The sequence below is a fragment of the Panicum virgatum genome, chromosome 3K (assembly GCF_016808335.1).
Source record: "Panicum virgatum strain AP13 chromosome 3K, P.virgatum_v5, whole genome shotgun sequence".
NCBI classification, from domain to species: Eukaryota; Viridiplantae; Streptophyta; class Magnoliopsida; order Poales; family Poaceae; genus Panicum; species Panicum virgatum.
Genome location: NC_053138.1, coordinates 52,704,100 through 52,719,424, shown reverse-complemented (window position 1 = coordinate 52,719,424; position 15,325 = coordinate 52,704,100). Strand labels below are relative to the sequence as shown.

Here is a 15,325-nt window from a genome sequence, read left to right as displayed (position 1 = left end):
GCGGTGGCGTGTCGAAGCAGTGAGGTGGCGAGGCCGTGCCGAGCCGAGCGGGTTCGTCGAGGTCGTCGTACGGGGCGCCGGCTTGATCGGGTCCTGCAGCAGGCGTCCTCCTCCTCGTCGCGTCGGCCTGGCGTCGGTGGCGGCTCTGGTCTAGCAGCGGCGGTGCTCCACGGGCCGCTGCTCTTCCTCCTCCTCTTCCTCTCCTTCTTCTTCTCCCTTCTTCTTTCCTTCTCCCTCTCTTCCTCTGTTCTGGTGGCGGCGGACATGGAAAAGGACCGCGGCTAGGGTTCACAAGGGTGGAAGCTGAGGGTTTTATAGGCGGCCAGCTAGGCTTTGGGGCTCGGCGCGGGGCGCTCCAAGGCACGGACGCCGAGGATTGTCGGCAGTGGCTTGGGGACACCCACAGGGGTACGTGGCGTGCATTGCACGGCTGCGTGGCGCGGAGCACTAGGGTTCCATTCGCGCGCAAAGGCGGTCAAGAGTGGTGGCCGACAGCGGGAGGCGCGCGGCAGGCGGTGACGCGAGCAGGCAGCACCGGCGTGAGAGGTGGTGAAAGGTGCGGCCGGTTAAAAGCAAAAAGCAGAGCAGAGTGGGTGGTGTTTGTGCGGAAGATTGGGGAGAGAGGGGACACGCGCGGCGGGCAGGCAGCCTCCACGCGTTGTCGCGGAGAGGCGCGGGCAGGTGACGCGAGCGCGAGGCAGGCGGCACCGGCGCGCGGGCCAAAAGTAGAGCAAGCGGCATTGCCGATTTGGGGGAGAAAGAGGAACAGGAGGGCTCCGACAGGTGGGGCCGCGAGGTCAGCGGGCCAGGGCGGAGGGAAGCAAGGGCGCGGCGGTGCTGGTGCGTCCGCGCGAGCGGACCGGTCCACGCGCGCGGGAACAGGCCGGCGTGTGTGCGTGTTGGTGGGCTGTGGCCTGCGTGTGTTTGGCGGGCCGAACGGGGAAGCAGGCTGGCAGACTGGCAGGCCGGCGGGTTGGGCTTCAGCGCGGAGGCAGGCCGGTTGGTTAGCTGGCCCACGTGAGTTTGGTTCCTGGGCTGAGCTGGGTAGGCTGCTGCTGGGTTTCGGGTTGGACCGGGTTGGACTAGTTAGCGGGCTCGTCGGTTTGAGTCAGGGTTTGGATAGGTTAGCGGGTTAGGGTTGGAGATGGTTAGCGGGTTGTTAGAGTTTGGATTTAATTTGAATGGCTCAATTCAAATTAAATCCCACACAAATGCTAGAACATGAAATTAGATTGAGGGGCACACCTCGATTTAATTTCCACACAAATTCACACAATAAAATAAATCCAAATCTGAAATCGAAATAAACAAGTAGAGCCAAATAAATCCAATAACTCCAAATATTCTCACACTAGCAAATCTTATCCTTAATTTTATACAAAGTTTTTAATTACTAGGATTTTGGGGAGGCAGAAATCCTACTTAAGTTGATATCTACAGCATTGCCACGAATTTTTTTTTTGAAATTCACATTTTTCGACTTTATAACATTCCGGAAAAATCTGGGATATTACAGTTGGAGTCGTTCATTGCTCCACCCCAGATTGGAGACCATCTTCTCAACCAATTCTTTTGCTTTGGCCATAGTTAGGTCGAGGAAGGTTCCTCCAGCAGCAGCATCAATGTTGGCTCGAGATGTCGTTGTGAGCCCATTGTAGAAGCTTTGCAGGATGAGCCACTCATCCATGCCATGATGAGGACAGGCCAGGATGTATTCCTGCAGCCTCTCCCAAGCTTCTGTGATGGATTTCATCCCTGTCTGCTGGAAACTTGAAATTCTCCCGCGCAGGGCATTTATTTTGCCCAGCGGGAAGAATTTTGCGAGGAACGCCTTGGAGCATTTGGCCCAGGCGTCGATGTCCTTTTCTTTATAAAATCACTGTTTCTCCTTCCCTAGGAGGGAAAAGGGAAACAGACGAAGCTAGACAACATCGGCGGCGACACCCCGTATGACAATGGTGTCACAGAGCTCCAGAAAATTCTGCAAATGTGCATTTGCGTCCTCATTTGGCTTGCCACATAATGGGCTAGCCTGCACCATGTTGATGAGGCTTGATTTGAGCTCGAAGTTCATGTCCCCGACATTGATGTTGGGGCCAGTGGCCACATTGTCGGTGGAGGGGACGGAGAACTCGCGGAGAGTCTTTTCAGCCATAGCCTCAAGAACGAGTGGTGCTTTCGAAATGGGTTCTTGTGCCGGGAGGATAGCGAGAGGAGGAACGACGCGAGGTCGTGCCCTTCTCACGAGCCTCTCTGGATTGTCTGTGTAGTTTTCTGGCAGGGAGAAACCAGTCATACACTACCCCTGTCTTCTTTCAAATTAAAAATAAAAGAAGACATAAAGTGACATTAGCCTGAAAAAGTAAAGACTATATCCTGAGTACAAGGTCTAAGTTAATATCAGCACAATATCTTTGTTCACATGTCGTCCCCGGCAATGGCGCCAGAAATGCTTGTTGACATTTCTTACCGCAATCACTAGGAATGGTTAATCCTTGGCAACAGCGCCAGAAATGCCTGTTGGCAGTCCTTAGTGCAATCACTAGAAATGAGGGCGCCGAACCCATCCTAGCAACTGCACCCAAGGGGTGCCACTCTCATGGTATAATCAATATGATTACATATGGATCCGCAAGCGCACGGATATACCGTTGTAGCATTTCACCCAGAGAGTAAGGGTATCGTTATTTATTTGTGTCCCAAAGGACGGCAGCGGCAAAGATATTGTACTCAACATTAACCATGACATTGTGCCTCAAGCAATAGACAATACTCTAACAGGGGTAAGTACAGATAAAGAATAAGCAAGGGTAATGTGACACAGCACACATCCACACTCCAAGAGGAAGGAATAAAGGAGAAAAACTATAAAACAAAGAACTACTCTATCCTACGTCAAGTCAGCTGGAGCTTAGGCTAGATTAGGTGTCCTAGTGCTTCTATCCAAAGCTGGGGTCATGTTAGATCATGGTTAGGACTGCAGGTGCCAGGAAAATGGGATAGCGGGGAAAAGGTCCCGTACCAGAATACATCCAGTCCCGTTACCTCTTTGCATGAACTCCTACACCGAACCCGAACATCGGGGAGTACGCTAAACGTAACACCGCTGTTACGCCGGACGGACAGGGCTGTCACCACCTGCCGTCTACCCCAGTCACACCGTGGAGCACGGTCATATCCGAAGGATCCCGCATACCCGAGCACCACGCTCGTGTATGAAGTCACTACTCTAGTGCCCCCAGGTCTCCCACCCATCGGATGGACGAGTAAAATACTAGAGCAAGCCCGAAAGCACAACGAACCTCTATCTGTACCCGGATCATCTGGCCTAACCAAGACCGTAGCATAACTTATGAATGAACTAAGCATGGATTGATAAACTATCAAGATAGCAAAGCAATCATGGCAAAACTCTATATTATGAATAGAAGTCTGACAAGTCGGATAAAAAGCCATACCAGGAGCCGAGGATTGCTCAACGACCCCGAGGACGACTTGCTCGCTAAAGAGAACTAGCCTAGCTCCACTACCTAGCTAAGAGAGCAAGAGAGAGGAGAGCCTTCTTGGAGAGAATGGAATGAAGTGTGTGTGTGTGTGTGTGTGTGTGTGTGTGTGTGTGTGTGTGTGTGTGTGTGTGTGTGTGTGTGTGTGTGTGTTGAGGGGGGTGGAGGAGAGGCCTATTTATAGCCCTAGAGGTCGGTTTCCCTCCAACGCCCATATGGAAGGTGATCAGGTGCCTTGGCAGCCACTCCTCCTCGAAGTGCACCTGGACGGGAACCAGGCCAGGTTCGGCCGACCCAGGGGGTCGGCCGACCCCACCTGGCAGCCTCTTGGCCTGATCTTCTGCTGGATGGTATATTCTTTGATCCTTATCCTTATCCTCTGGTGCATCTTGCGTGGAGGCCCCGTTTCCACTGACATGTGGGCCCTCTTTGTAAGGGTGTAACGCCGGATGCGATATTTTGTGTAGTTTTATGGCGTCTGCTGCGTGTTTTCGTCTTATTCCGCTCCTGCTCATCTGAAATGTACAAAACTCGAAAACAACTGTGGAGCGAGGTTAGTGATACAAATATGTGAGTAAGGCATGTAGTTTTCCTTTATTATTGAGTATAGTTGACGGGTGAAAATGGCACTTAAGCACCGTCAATAGCCTCACCATCAACTCATGAAGGTTGAGAAGAAGTTCAAGAAGAACAAGCAAAAGCAGGAGAAGAAGTCCAAGCATGAATCCTTTGCCACATTTGGTGAATGAGTAAGCAGTGGTGAAGAATCAAGTGCAAGTTCAAGTGATGAATCAAGCAAGAAATTCACCACCCGCATGGGATCATCATCCAACACTTGCTTTATGGCCAAAGGTATGGACAGCGATGTAAGTGATGATGACTCCGACTCTCCTTCAATTTATGAACTTCTTGACTTAGTTCATGAGCACCAAAAAGTAATTAAGATGCAATCAAAGGAAATAAAAAACTTTAATGCTCTCAAAGATCTAAATGCTTCTCTTGCTACAAATTTTGAAGATTTGATGTGCAAATTCAAATTGCTTAGCAAGGAGCATGAAGAGCTTAAATTAAAATTTGAGAGCATTAATGATACTAATGACCTTTTGGAAATGAAGCAAACTATCCCATGTGCAATTTCAATATCTAAGATAGATGCTTCAACTTCTTACATTTATTTAATTGATGAATCTTGCTCTAACCCTTGCAATGAGAAATGCTATGAAAATGTTGTTGTAGAATCACGTGATGATCTCATTGCCAAGGAGAATGATGAGCTCAAGCGAGAAGTAGAAAGGCTCATGAAGGACTTGTATAGATTGAAGGGCAAAGGCATAGAAAGCAATGTCCAACCTTCTCAAGATAACCGTGAAGACATGGTGAAGAAGCTTGAGAAGAGGTCCACCGTGACTTGCTCCAAGTGTCACAAAGAAGGCCACAAGTCCAACAAGTACCCTCAACCAAGGAAGAAGCTTCTGGATGAGAAGAATAAGAAAAAGCTAACAATCAAGAGTTCTCTCATCTACACCAAGCCCAACCGGAGGAACAAAAGCAATAGCACCTCCTATGTGATTAAAAAGAAGACCAATGGCAAGGTGGTTGCTCACAAGGTTGGGAAGAAGGAAAGAAGTTGGAACCACTCCATTTGGGTGCCCAAGGACATCATCACTAATATGAAGGGGCCTCAAATGGTGTGGGTTGCAAAGGAGACTTAAAGCCCAAGAACGGCATTGGGAGATTTGGAGGCTTAGCTTACAAGTTGAAGTGAAGATTTAAGTCAAAACAAGCTAAGCTCACAACTTGGGCATTTCTTGCCCAAGTCCCCCATAAGGTAATTGTAGCTAGATTTCAATTCAAGCATCATGTAGCTCCATTGCTCTTGCTAGGATGTTTGCATGTTTTGCATCTCCTAGTGTTATATATGGTGGGTTGCTTGTGTCATGATTGTAACCCATGAGCAACCTACATGGTTTGATAAGTGTGTAGAAAGCTACACAAGGTTACCCTTCATGGTACATGGACTTCAAGAGGTATGTATTTCATATGTGTACCATGAACACAAGCTATAGAGTAAACTTCCCATTGTTGTCAATAACTATGTGCATACATTTGCTTGATGATTCAAACACTAAATGCACACATTTAGGGGGAGTTCATCCTATGGCTTGTGATTTTGAGACTAACATGCTTGCAAGTTTATCTTTTGTAGTCTCACGATGGAGTTAACACTCTAAGAGAATGTTATTCACGCTCAATGTGAACAAACAATTCTATAAGAGTGATTAGATAAATTGTGCTTCATGCATACTGAGCCATGCTCTATTGAACTTAAATGCTCATATCTAAGTTCATAGGCTATGTGCTCATATATTTTCTTAACCTTGGTGTACCAAGTACTCTTCTTCTAAAGACTTCAATTGTTGCAAGTCACTTTCAATTGGTACATGCAAGGTAAACAAAGCGACCCCCGGAGGTATGCAAGGTTCTAAACTCATTCAATTGGTACCATTGTCAATTCTTTATTATTTTAGAGCTATCTCCGAGCATGATATGATCTAAGCTTTCTTGTTGAAACATCTAATTGCGCACTTGATTTCCACATTATCATTTTCGTGCACATATTTGTGGAAAGCTTAGCTCATGTCATGCTAGTTCCGTGATTTTGTGATCCACCCTAGTTAATTTTCAATTGGTATCTTCATTATCATATAATTGGATCATGAGTCATGGGACTAACTCCCTAGATTGCTAATCTTTCCTTGAGCTATATTGCTTTGCAAGACTTTTTAGGTGATTTGATTCCAAAGGGTGAGAAATATGGATCAAAGCAAGGTATTTTTCCAAGGAGGAGAGGTATATTCCAGACGGGGAGAAATGACAACTGAATCAAGTCAACTCATGAGGGAGAAGTAGCAAGATAGGGGGAGGATCAAAAGCGGGAATCATGGTTTTAGGGGGAGGTCAAGCCGCCATTGGATGGTGGTAAGCATCCAAGCAAGTGTAAGTGGTTCAATTTATCAATATTTGCAAATTTTATGCTTGCTTTGATTGTGTTGTCATCAATCACCAAAAAGGGGGAGATTGTAACGAACATGGCACCATTTATGCCATTTCGAGTGATTTTGGTGATCACATGACAACGCAATCAATGGGACTAATAGTTTTATTGAGTGAACATTTCTAGATCCCAGGGATGAAGTAAAAAGGCTATACAAAGCAAAACACGAAGAAATAACTCAAAGAAACATTGAATTGGATGAGTTCTACTGAAATCAGTAGCACCAGTTTAACCGATGCCCAAGCATCGGTGCATCCGATGGTTGTCGGAAGATCCGACGCCCTATGCATCGGCGCAATTTGGTGTGCCAACTGATCCAAGTGAGAAAATCTCAGTGGCACCGGTTGAATTGACGAGGCCAAGTCAAGCATCGGTGCAATCAACATACTATTGTCCAGAGATGATGTCAAGCGCGCAGGAGCCACGCCTTCAGCACCTGTTGAAACGATGGTTCATCGGAGCATAGCATCGGTGTAATGACATCAGCAGAAGAAGGAGGATCAACGTCTAGTTCAGATGCTGTGAGTGACCGGTTTAACCGACACACAGTCATCGGTTAAACCGATGGTTCCGCAGACAGTGCGTCAGAAGCTCAACGGCTACTTCAGGTCTGAGAGTGATCAGATGAACCGACGCCACCCCATGCAGATGCATCGGTTTATCCAATGGTTTGCTGATTTCAGCTATCCATTCGAGCAACGGCTACAAGACTTGGTGGCCTATATATACGCCTCACCCCGGCCATTTTGAGTTTGCTGGAGTCCCAAGACATTACACACACATCCAAGAGCATAGAGATCAAATCCTTAGTCCTTAGCACAAGTTTTGTGAGTGTTAGTGCTAGGTTAGCTCTTGAGTGAGTGATCAAGTAAGGTTGAGATCCTTGTGCTGTGGTTCTAGAGTGAACCAATATTGTATCTTGGTGCGCCGGCCATCCTTGGAGCTTTGGTGGCTCGCCGACAAGTCAACGACCCTCCGGCTTGGTGTGGAGCGGCGTCAACAACTTTGTGCGGGGAACGGAGACCCCTCCTTCGTGGGCAATCTCCCTTAGTGGAGATCAGGATCAAGGTGACCGTGATTGTGTTCTCGGAAGAAACTTGATTGCCGGGAAGCGATACTCTTCGTGAGTGCTTCAACAAGTGGACGTAGGGGCGCCTTTGTGGCAATCGGAACCATGGGATAAATCCTCGTGTTGAGAGTTCGCTTCCTCTCATCTCTCTCTTTAAGCTTCCGCATTTCATATTGCAATCTTTGTGCCTTTACTTTCTTAGTGTAGTATCTTGCTAGGATTGGCTATAGGTTGCAAAACTCTTTTTGGGATGAGGTTTTCACATTAGAAGAACCATAGTTGCACATCTAGATAGCTTGATTTAGTTTTAGTTTTGTGCAAACTAGTTGAAGCCATAGGTTAAGGTTTTAAGAGTGCCTAATTCACCCCCTCCCCCTCTTAGGCTAGATCACCCGATCGCTTACAGCTTGTTTTTCTTGGTTGGAATATGTTGAGGAGGAATGTGTTTAGCAGGGAGCAGATGGCAGACGAGTGCATGGTTGAGGGAAAGTTTGGCAGTCAATTTATATAGAGGATCGATCAGACTTCACTATAGAATACTCTCTCGGACGGAGAAAGCAAGTCTATGATTAGATATGTAAACGTACGAGAGATCTTCTCCAACCGCAAAAAATATTATATGAAATGGTGTATGTGTGCTGCTTCCACCTAGGTACAATTAGATATACTAGCACATATATATGTGTGTGTGTTAAATAAGTCTATGATTGCATACGTACTTACGATAATATGTGTAGTATTTTCGTACCAAATGAGCAGAGGTATATTTCTATGATTGCGTACTTACTAATGATCGAGAGTATTTTAACAGGAGTATAAAAGCATATACGTAAACCCTACTCTTATAAGCACCTCCGATAGACCGATCTGGTAGATCTTAAAATACTCTCGATCATTAGTAAGTGCGCAATCATATATATCATCAACTTTGCTGTGGTGGATAAATTAGATACGAGTTTCTATCTCCATAACACCTAGCAGGCTCAATTAACTAGACTCAGGTCTTGATAACAGTGTGCACTAAAACTATGCATTTGTATTGGCAAATAGTTAGTCCCACATCAAGAGGAATGACAAATCTATAGGAGCCAAAATAAGGAGGGCTTTCGTAAGGAGGGAGGGCTTTCGAAGGAGCGGCATCCGTAAGGATGGCAAATAGTTACATATACCTACTGCTCCACAGCTAAGTAGCAGGCAAGAGAGGCGCCGACGCTTCTACCGATGCCATAAGAGCACGGCTAATAATATAACTAACAACGGGCTGTATATTTTTGCCACATCATATACAACTAAAAGCCCACTAACATAGTAGTGTAGCTATAGATTTAGACTAAATCATTACGTCTGGACCACCTTGCCATCTCAAAAATATTCTAGGAACCAGGCATCAGCCGGATGTAAGTCAATAGCTCGCTTCTCTTCTCTCTCTTCTCTTTTCTCCAACACATCACAAATCTGATGTGGCAACTTTTGCAGCCCTCCAACCTCACCTTATAAAAGTTGCTCTGAATTTTCATGACCAGCATATAGATGGCAGTCATCCTGTGATCGTGTGGTATCATAAATTAATTTTGACATATCTGAAAATTATTTACATATGTAGTTTCTTATAAAAAAATTAGGTTTATCACTTGTGTTCAAATCTTTGACTTGATAATGATGTTCATATTAAGATATGTTAGCTTACTCTCTCAGAGGTGCTTGTGTAATAGAATTTGTGTATGTGCATTCGTATATACTCCTGTTAACATGTATTTGCTTATGCTTGTTTGGTATAAAATACTAAAAAAACTCTAAGTAAATATGCAATCATATAATTTAAAGGCAAAGACTACTTAGTGGCCGGCCATATTTTTATTTGATTGCACGGCCCGCGTGCATCTATCGTTATCTATAGAATAATAATCCAAGAGCTATCACACGTGACCTTATCCTCATCCTCCTGCCAGACATGGCTTCTGCCAAGTTGCCTCCTCTCCACTCTCCAGAACTCACCCGTTCTCTCTCTCCCTCTCCTCCGATTCGTTCGTCCAGCAGCTCCGGTGGCTCGTTGCCGACGGCCGGCGACGGTAGGTCCTCCTCCTCCCCCCTCTCCCTCTTTTGGATTGAGCCATCGACGGGTTAAGGTTTGGGGATTTGGGACTGGGGGTTAGGGTTGGGGTTAGGCATGGAGAGCCTCTCCAAGCTTGCCGGCGAGCTCGACGAGGCTTCCACGCCTCGGCTCTGAAGTACCAGCTTTTCTCTGCTATACAGTTTCGTGGGCCAACAAAAATTGGTTACATCGACATCAACATGCCCATCAAGTGTTAGACGGAATGCTTAATTACTAATGTTGGCGATTTTGGCGCCCACATATGCTGCTGCAGAAGGTGCATCAACTTCGTCCTCAACTTCTCTGTTGCTCTCTATCAACATCTAGAGCTCAGCGGCCTACAAGTTTGGTGCCTCTAGTTTATGCCAGCACAAGCGCACGCTAGGTGTCTGACAAAATGCTCCAAGTTTATGGGATCTTTCGCAGTGGTAACATTGATATGTCTCGACCTAGGAACATCTATACAGTAACTCTGGCTTCAACCACCACCACTGTAGCTCTCGGAACTTGCAGCAACTACTTTCTATATGACTTGCTCTACATTGTTATCCAAGTGTCCACATGTACGGCTCCCCTGCAATACTCCTGGATCAATCATAGCATAGATTGGTGTGTTCATATGTACTACTGATGTGTCTATTCCTAATGTTGCCTGTTCAACATTTCTCCAACGAATATGAATATGATTTAACCCACGAGGATCACCATCATTATGATTTGGTTTGGTTTTGCATATATTATTACCTACTACCAACATCTCTGCAATACAAGACCTGAATTTTAGCATCACTCTGTGGTACTGTTATCCGAAGTACAGTGAAATACAACTCCAATTGTATTGTACATTAGGCAATTAAGCATGCAATCTTCTCTATTTTCTTGTTAATTACTGCTTGCCTGCTCAACTGTTTTCCTGCCATATAGGCATCTAGCAAATTTTGTTTATCCCCTATTTTTATAGATTTGAAGTTTCTAACATCCTACTCTGGTATTCTTTGCAGAGTTTAATTAAAATCTAGGGGCATTCGTTTTCTGGGTGTGACGATAAGAGCCTATTTTCAGTTTTGTGCATCATTTATCAATACATTCACATATCTTTTCAGGTTTGGTTCCTCCTTCTGCCTTGGTGATGATAGAAGTTTCCTTTATTTTTCTACATTTTAGGATCAATGCACAGCCCTGTTTGTAGGTAGCTTGTATCATGTACACCAACAATAGAAATGTCTCAGCCAACTGATGCATAAGGAAGAAGAACAGATTTGTAGTCAGTATCATTTAACCCTCTCAGATTTATTTGTAGGCAATTTTTTCTAAATCATCAAGCAACTTATTCATTTTAGTTGCTGCCTGTCCATGGCTCTGTGGCTAAGCTTACTAAATAAAAAAAAGCACAACCTGGTTTATGGAATCGTAAATGTTCAAAGTGGTGTTTTTTTCCTTTTCTTGAGGATCTAATGCTTTTCATGGCTCGCTTTCTAACGTGGGTGACGTGTTTCATATAGTGGGATCAGTTTTTTTTTAGCATTTTTTGCATTCTGATTCTTGCATTTTTCCCATGTTCCTACTGATCATTTTCTTCGATTTCATATATGCAACTTATGCTCAACCAACAAGCAAATTAATCATACTAGCTAAGCATCTTTGTGCCTTGATTTTTTAGCATTTTTTGTGTAATGTGACAATGTGTGTTTTTCTTTTGTTTCTACTGATAACTGTGTGCAATTTCATGTGTAGTCCGCCTGTGCTAAATGAACAAACAAATTATCCATTTTAGTTTAATATTTTTTTTGTTCTGGTTGCACCAATTCATATTAAAATGGTAACATCTTGTATTTGCAGGTTACAACAACAACAACATAGCCTTTTTTCCCAAGCAAGTTGGGGTAGGCTAGAGATGAAACCCGAAAGAAATAAGTTCAAGGTTCAGGCACATTGATAGCTAGTCTCCAAGCGCTCCTATCCAAAGCTATCTCTTTAGAGATATTCCAATCCTTAAGGTCTCTCTTAACCGACTCATCCCACGTCAGTTTAGGTCTACCTCTATCCCTCTTTACATTATCGACCCGCTCAAGAACCCCATTACGCACCGGCGCCTCAGGAGGCCTTCGTTGGACATGTTCAAACCATCTCAGCCGATGCTGGGTAAGTTTCTCCTCAATTGGTGCCACTCCGACCCTATCCCGAATAACTTCGTTCCGGACTCTATCCCTCGTGTGCCCGCAAAACCACCGCAACATCTGCATCTCTGCTACACTCAGTTGTTGGACATGTCGCCTTTTTTGTATTTGCAGGTTAATCAAAATAAATGCAAATTAATTAAGCTTGATAAATCCATTTCAAGATACAAAGGATCTTTAGGAGAGGTATCAATTGAATTATATTTCTTGATTATACCTTAAACATTAGTGCATAGAGTTACTATAATGATTAACTTTTAGATTATCTGATAGGAGTTTGGAGTGACATGTTATGAACAGACTTCTTGAAAGAGCATACAACAAACTTAAGGTAGTTGAGATTTCTCTTTACATGATTGCTCTTCCTAAATCAGTGTTGGTGCTTCACAACTTTTATGCATGTTATGAAAGATCATACAACAAACTCTGCATGTTGGATGATGCTTGTCATTGAAGCTTAATAAATGCAGCAACATGTTCTTCACCAGGCAATAATATGATTTTCATTAGGCAATAACATGTTTTCACTAGGCAATAATATTATTTTCATTAGGCAAAAACATTATTTTCTGGCATGTTATGAAAAAGCATACAACAAACTCTGCATGTTGGATGATGCTTGTCATTGAAGCTTAATAAATGCAGCAACACTTCCTTCACCAAGCAATAATATGATTTTCATTAGGCAATAACATGTTTTCACTAGGCAACAACAACAACAATAACATAGCCTTTTTCCCCAAGCAAGTTGGGGTAGGCTAGAGATGAAACCCGAAAGAAATAAGTTCAAGGTTCAGGCACATTGATAGCTACTCTCCAAGCGCTCCTATCCAAAGCTATCTCTTTAGAAATATTCCAATCCTTAAGGTCTCTCTTAACCGACTCATCCCACGTCAGTTTAGGTCTACCTCTACCCCTCTTTACATTATCGACCCGCTCAAGAACCCCATTACCCACCGGCACCTCAGGAGGCCTTCGTTGGACATGTCCAAACCATCTCAGCCGATGCTGGGTAAGTTTCTCAATTGGTGCCACCCCGACCCTATCCCGAATAATTTCGTTCTGGACTCTATCCCTCCTTGTGTGCCCGCAAAACCACCGCAACATCCGCATCTCTGCTACACTCAGTTGTTGGACATATCGCCTTTTTGTAGGCCAACATTCAGCACCGTATAACATCGCCGGACGAATTGCTGTCCTATAGAATTTGCCTTTTAGCTTTTGTGGCACCCTCTTGTCACAAAGGATGCCAGAAGCTTGCCGCCATTTCAACCAGCCAGCTGAAATTCTATGCCTAACATCTTCATCAATGTCGCCATCCTTTTGTAGCACCGATCCTAAATACCGAAAAGTATCCTTCTTGACCACCATTTGCCCATCTAGACTAACGTCTCCCCCCTCATGCCTAGCCGCGCTGAAATCGCACATCATGTTTTCACTAGGCAATAATACTATTTTCATTAGGCAAAAAAATTATTTTTTGGCATATTATGAAAGAGCATACAACAAACTCTGCATGTTGAATGATGCTTTTCATTGAAATTTAATAAATGCAGCAATATGTTCTTTACCAGGAAATAATATGATTTTTCACCAGGCAATAATATTACTTTAATTAGGCAAAAATATTATTTTCTGTTAGTTAATGATGTTACCTCTAGCTAGGCAAAATACTACTCTCATATTGGGCATTCTTGATCATGCAAAATATTTCTTATTTAGTCAAAGTATCATTTTTAGGCAAATCACTACTAATAGTGACAAAGTTTTGGTTATGAACAAGATAAAAAAATGCATTTTCCTAGGCAATTTTTGATGACCTTTTATTTCTGGAGGGCCTCTGTTGCTTAGTAGGATACACAAGCTAGTTCTTCACCTTATGCAACTTATTTTTGCTACACAAACTGATCTTATCTTCTTTTTCTCATTGTACGGCAGGTCATAAAAGGAACTCATCAATTATGCAAGTATGAAGTACGCTGCATTTGTGATAATATGCTTGTGACATGTCTGTGTAATCCCATGAATAACCATGCCGTTCAGTTTCACTTGTGATGTTATATTTTTGGATTTAGCATAGGGTGGACGTAAATTTGTTTGTGTATAATTGCTTATTATATATCCTAATTTTGACATATTGGATTGATGTATTTGCACACGAGGTGATCTGGAATCTTTATTATGTTTCTTGGCTTATTCAGTTTGTCTCCAAAAGAAAGCACATTAGGAGACAAAACCTACCGCTACAGTCTAAAAGCAGAAAGCATCATGATTTTTCTAATCATTGTATTCTCGAAACGGTGCGGCCGTACCATAAGCAAATTTACGGCCGGCCGTATTTTAGCTACTTCCTAATTTAAATCTATATACACGTACTCTCGTAAGTAAGTATGCAATCATACATCGATGGAGAATCATTCAGGAATCTCGTACCTTTATTAACTTTACTTTCTCCGTCCGATCGAGCATTCAACCAGGCAAGTTTTGTCGTCCTCTTGGACATGTGATTTACTATATAAATTGCATGCTAAACTTCTCCTTGATCACTCGCTCCTCTGCCATCTGCTTAATACTAGCAGGTATATGTCATTGTGGCTGCAGGTCTGAAAGCATTGATAACATTGGCGGTGCGTGCGACGGCTCCCCGCCTCGCTGTTGTTACTGTTTGTTTAGTTAGGGCTCCAATCCAATCCAACAATAATGCCCGCTCGCGCTCGGTCTCCGTACTTGTAATAATATATAATAAAGTCTGCCTGGCGTCGTACATATATGGATAGCATACTTGTCTTGTGACAGATGAAATTGTTGGACTCGTGGATCAATTTAAAAGAATAAAATTGGCTCCTTCTTGAGTAGCTGAATTGAATCGAGCAGTCCCAGAACCCGGCACTGCACGTTGCCGTCGGCGCGGTGTCAACAAGCATTTATCAAGCCTCATGCTTCATCAAAATCGGGAGAGAGAAAAATAAGGTGGCGCATGAGTTTGCCCATCTAGCCATCCGCTCCAACAGTGTTGAGATTCTTTTTCTTCCTTACTGGATTGCGTTAGAACTCTAGGGTGTAATGAACTCTCTCTTAATGAATAAAGCTCTCTCCTTTGGCAAAAACAATGTCATTTTAAAGGTCATGGAAGAACAAAATTAGAATGAGTTTTTAGGGAGGGAATATATATGGTCTATTCTGGCCTAAGATGCATGTATTGTTTCTTTCGGGAATGCTTGGATACACCAATGTGTATGGTCTATCTAGCATATACCAACCTTATACTCACTACCGGATATCTCTTGTTTGCCGAGTGTCCCAGACACTCGCAAAGCCTATAAAACACTCGGCAAAGGCTTTGCCGAGTATCGCACTCGGCATACAACATTCGGCTACTGTTTACTCGGCAAAGGAGTGTTTGCCGAGTGTTTTCCATCGGGCACTCGG

General features: G+C 43.8%; 1 long non-coding RNA gene and 1 other non-coding gene across 2 annotated transcripts; both read left to right on the top strand.

Moving 5' to 3' along the window:
* Positions 1-1,685: 1,685 nt before the first annotated feature.
* Positions 1,686-1,794, top strand: LOC120701719. Its single transcript, XR_005686274.1, has one exon. It is a non-coding gene; the product is annotated as a small nucleolar RNA R71 (small nucleolar RNA).
* A 7,733-nt stretch (positions 1,795-9,527) lies between these two features.
* On the top strand, positions 9,528-14,092 carry LOC120699569. Its single transcript, XR_005685499.1, has 5 exons — positions 9,528-9,696; positions 10,721-10,822; positions 12,011-12,082; positions 12,170-12,227; positions 13,835-14,092. It is a non-coding gene; the product is annotated as an uncharacterized LOC120699569 (long non-coding RNA).
* The last annotated feature ends 1,233 nt before the right edge of the window (positions 14,093-15,325 follow it).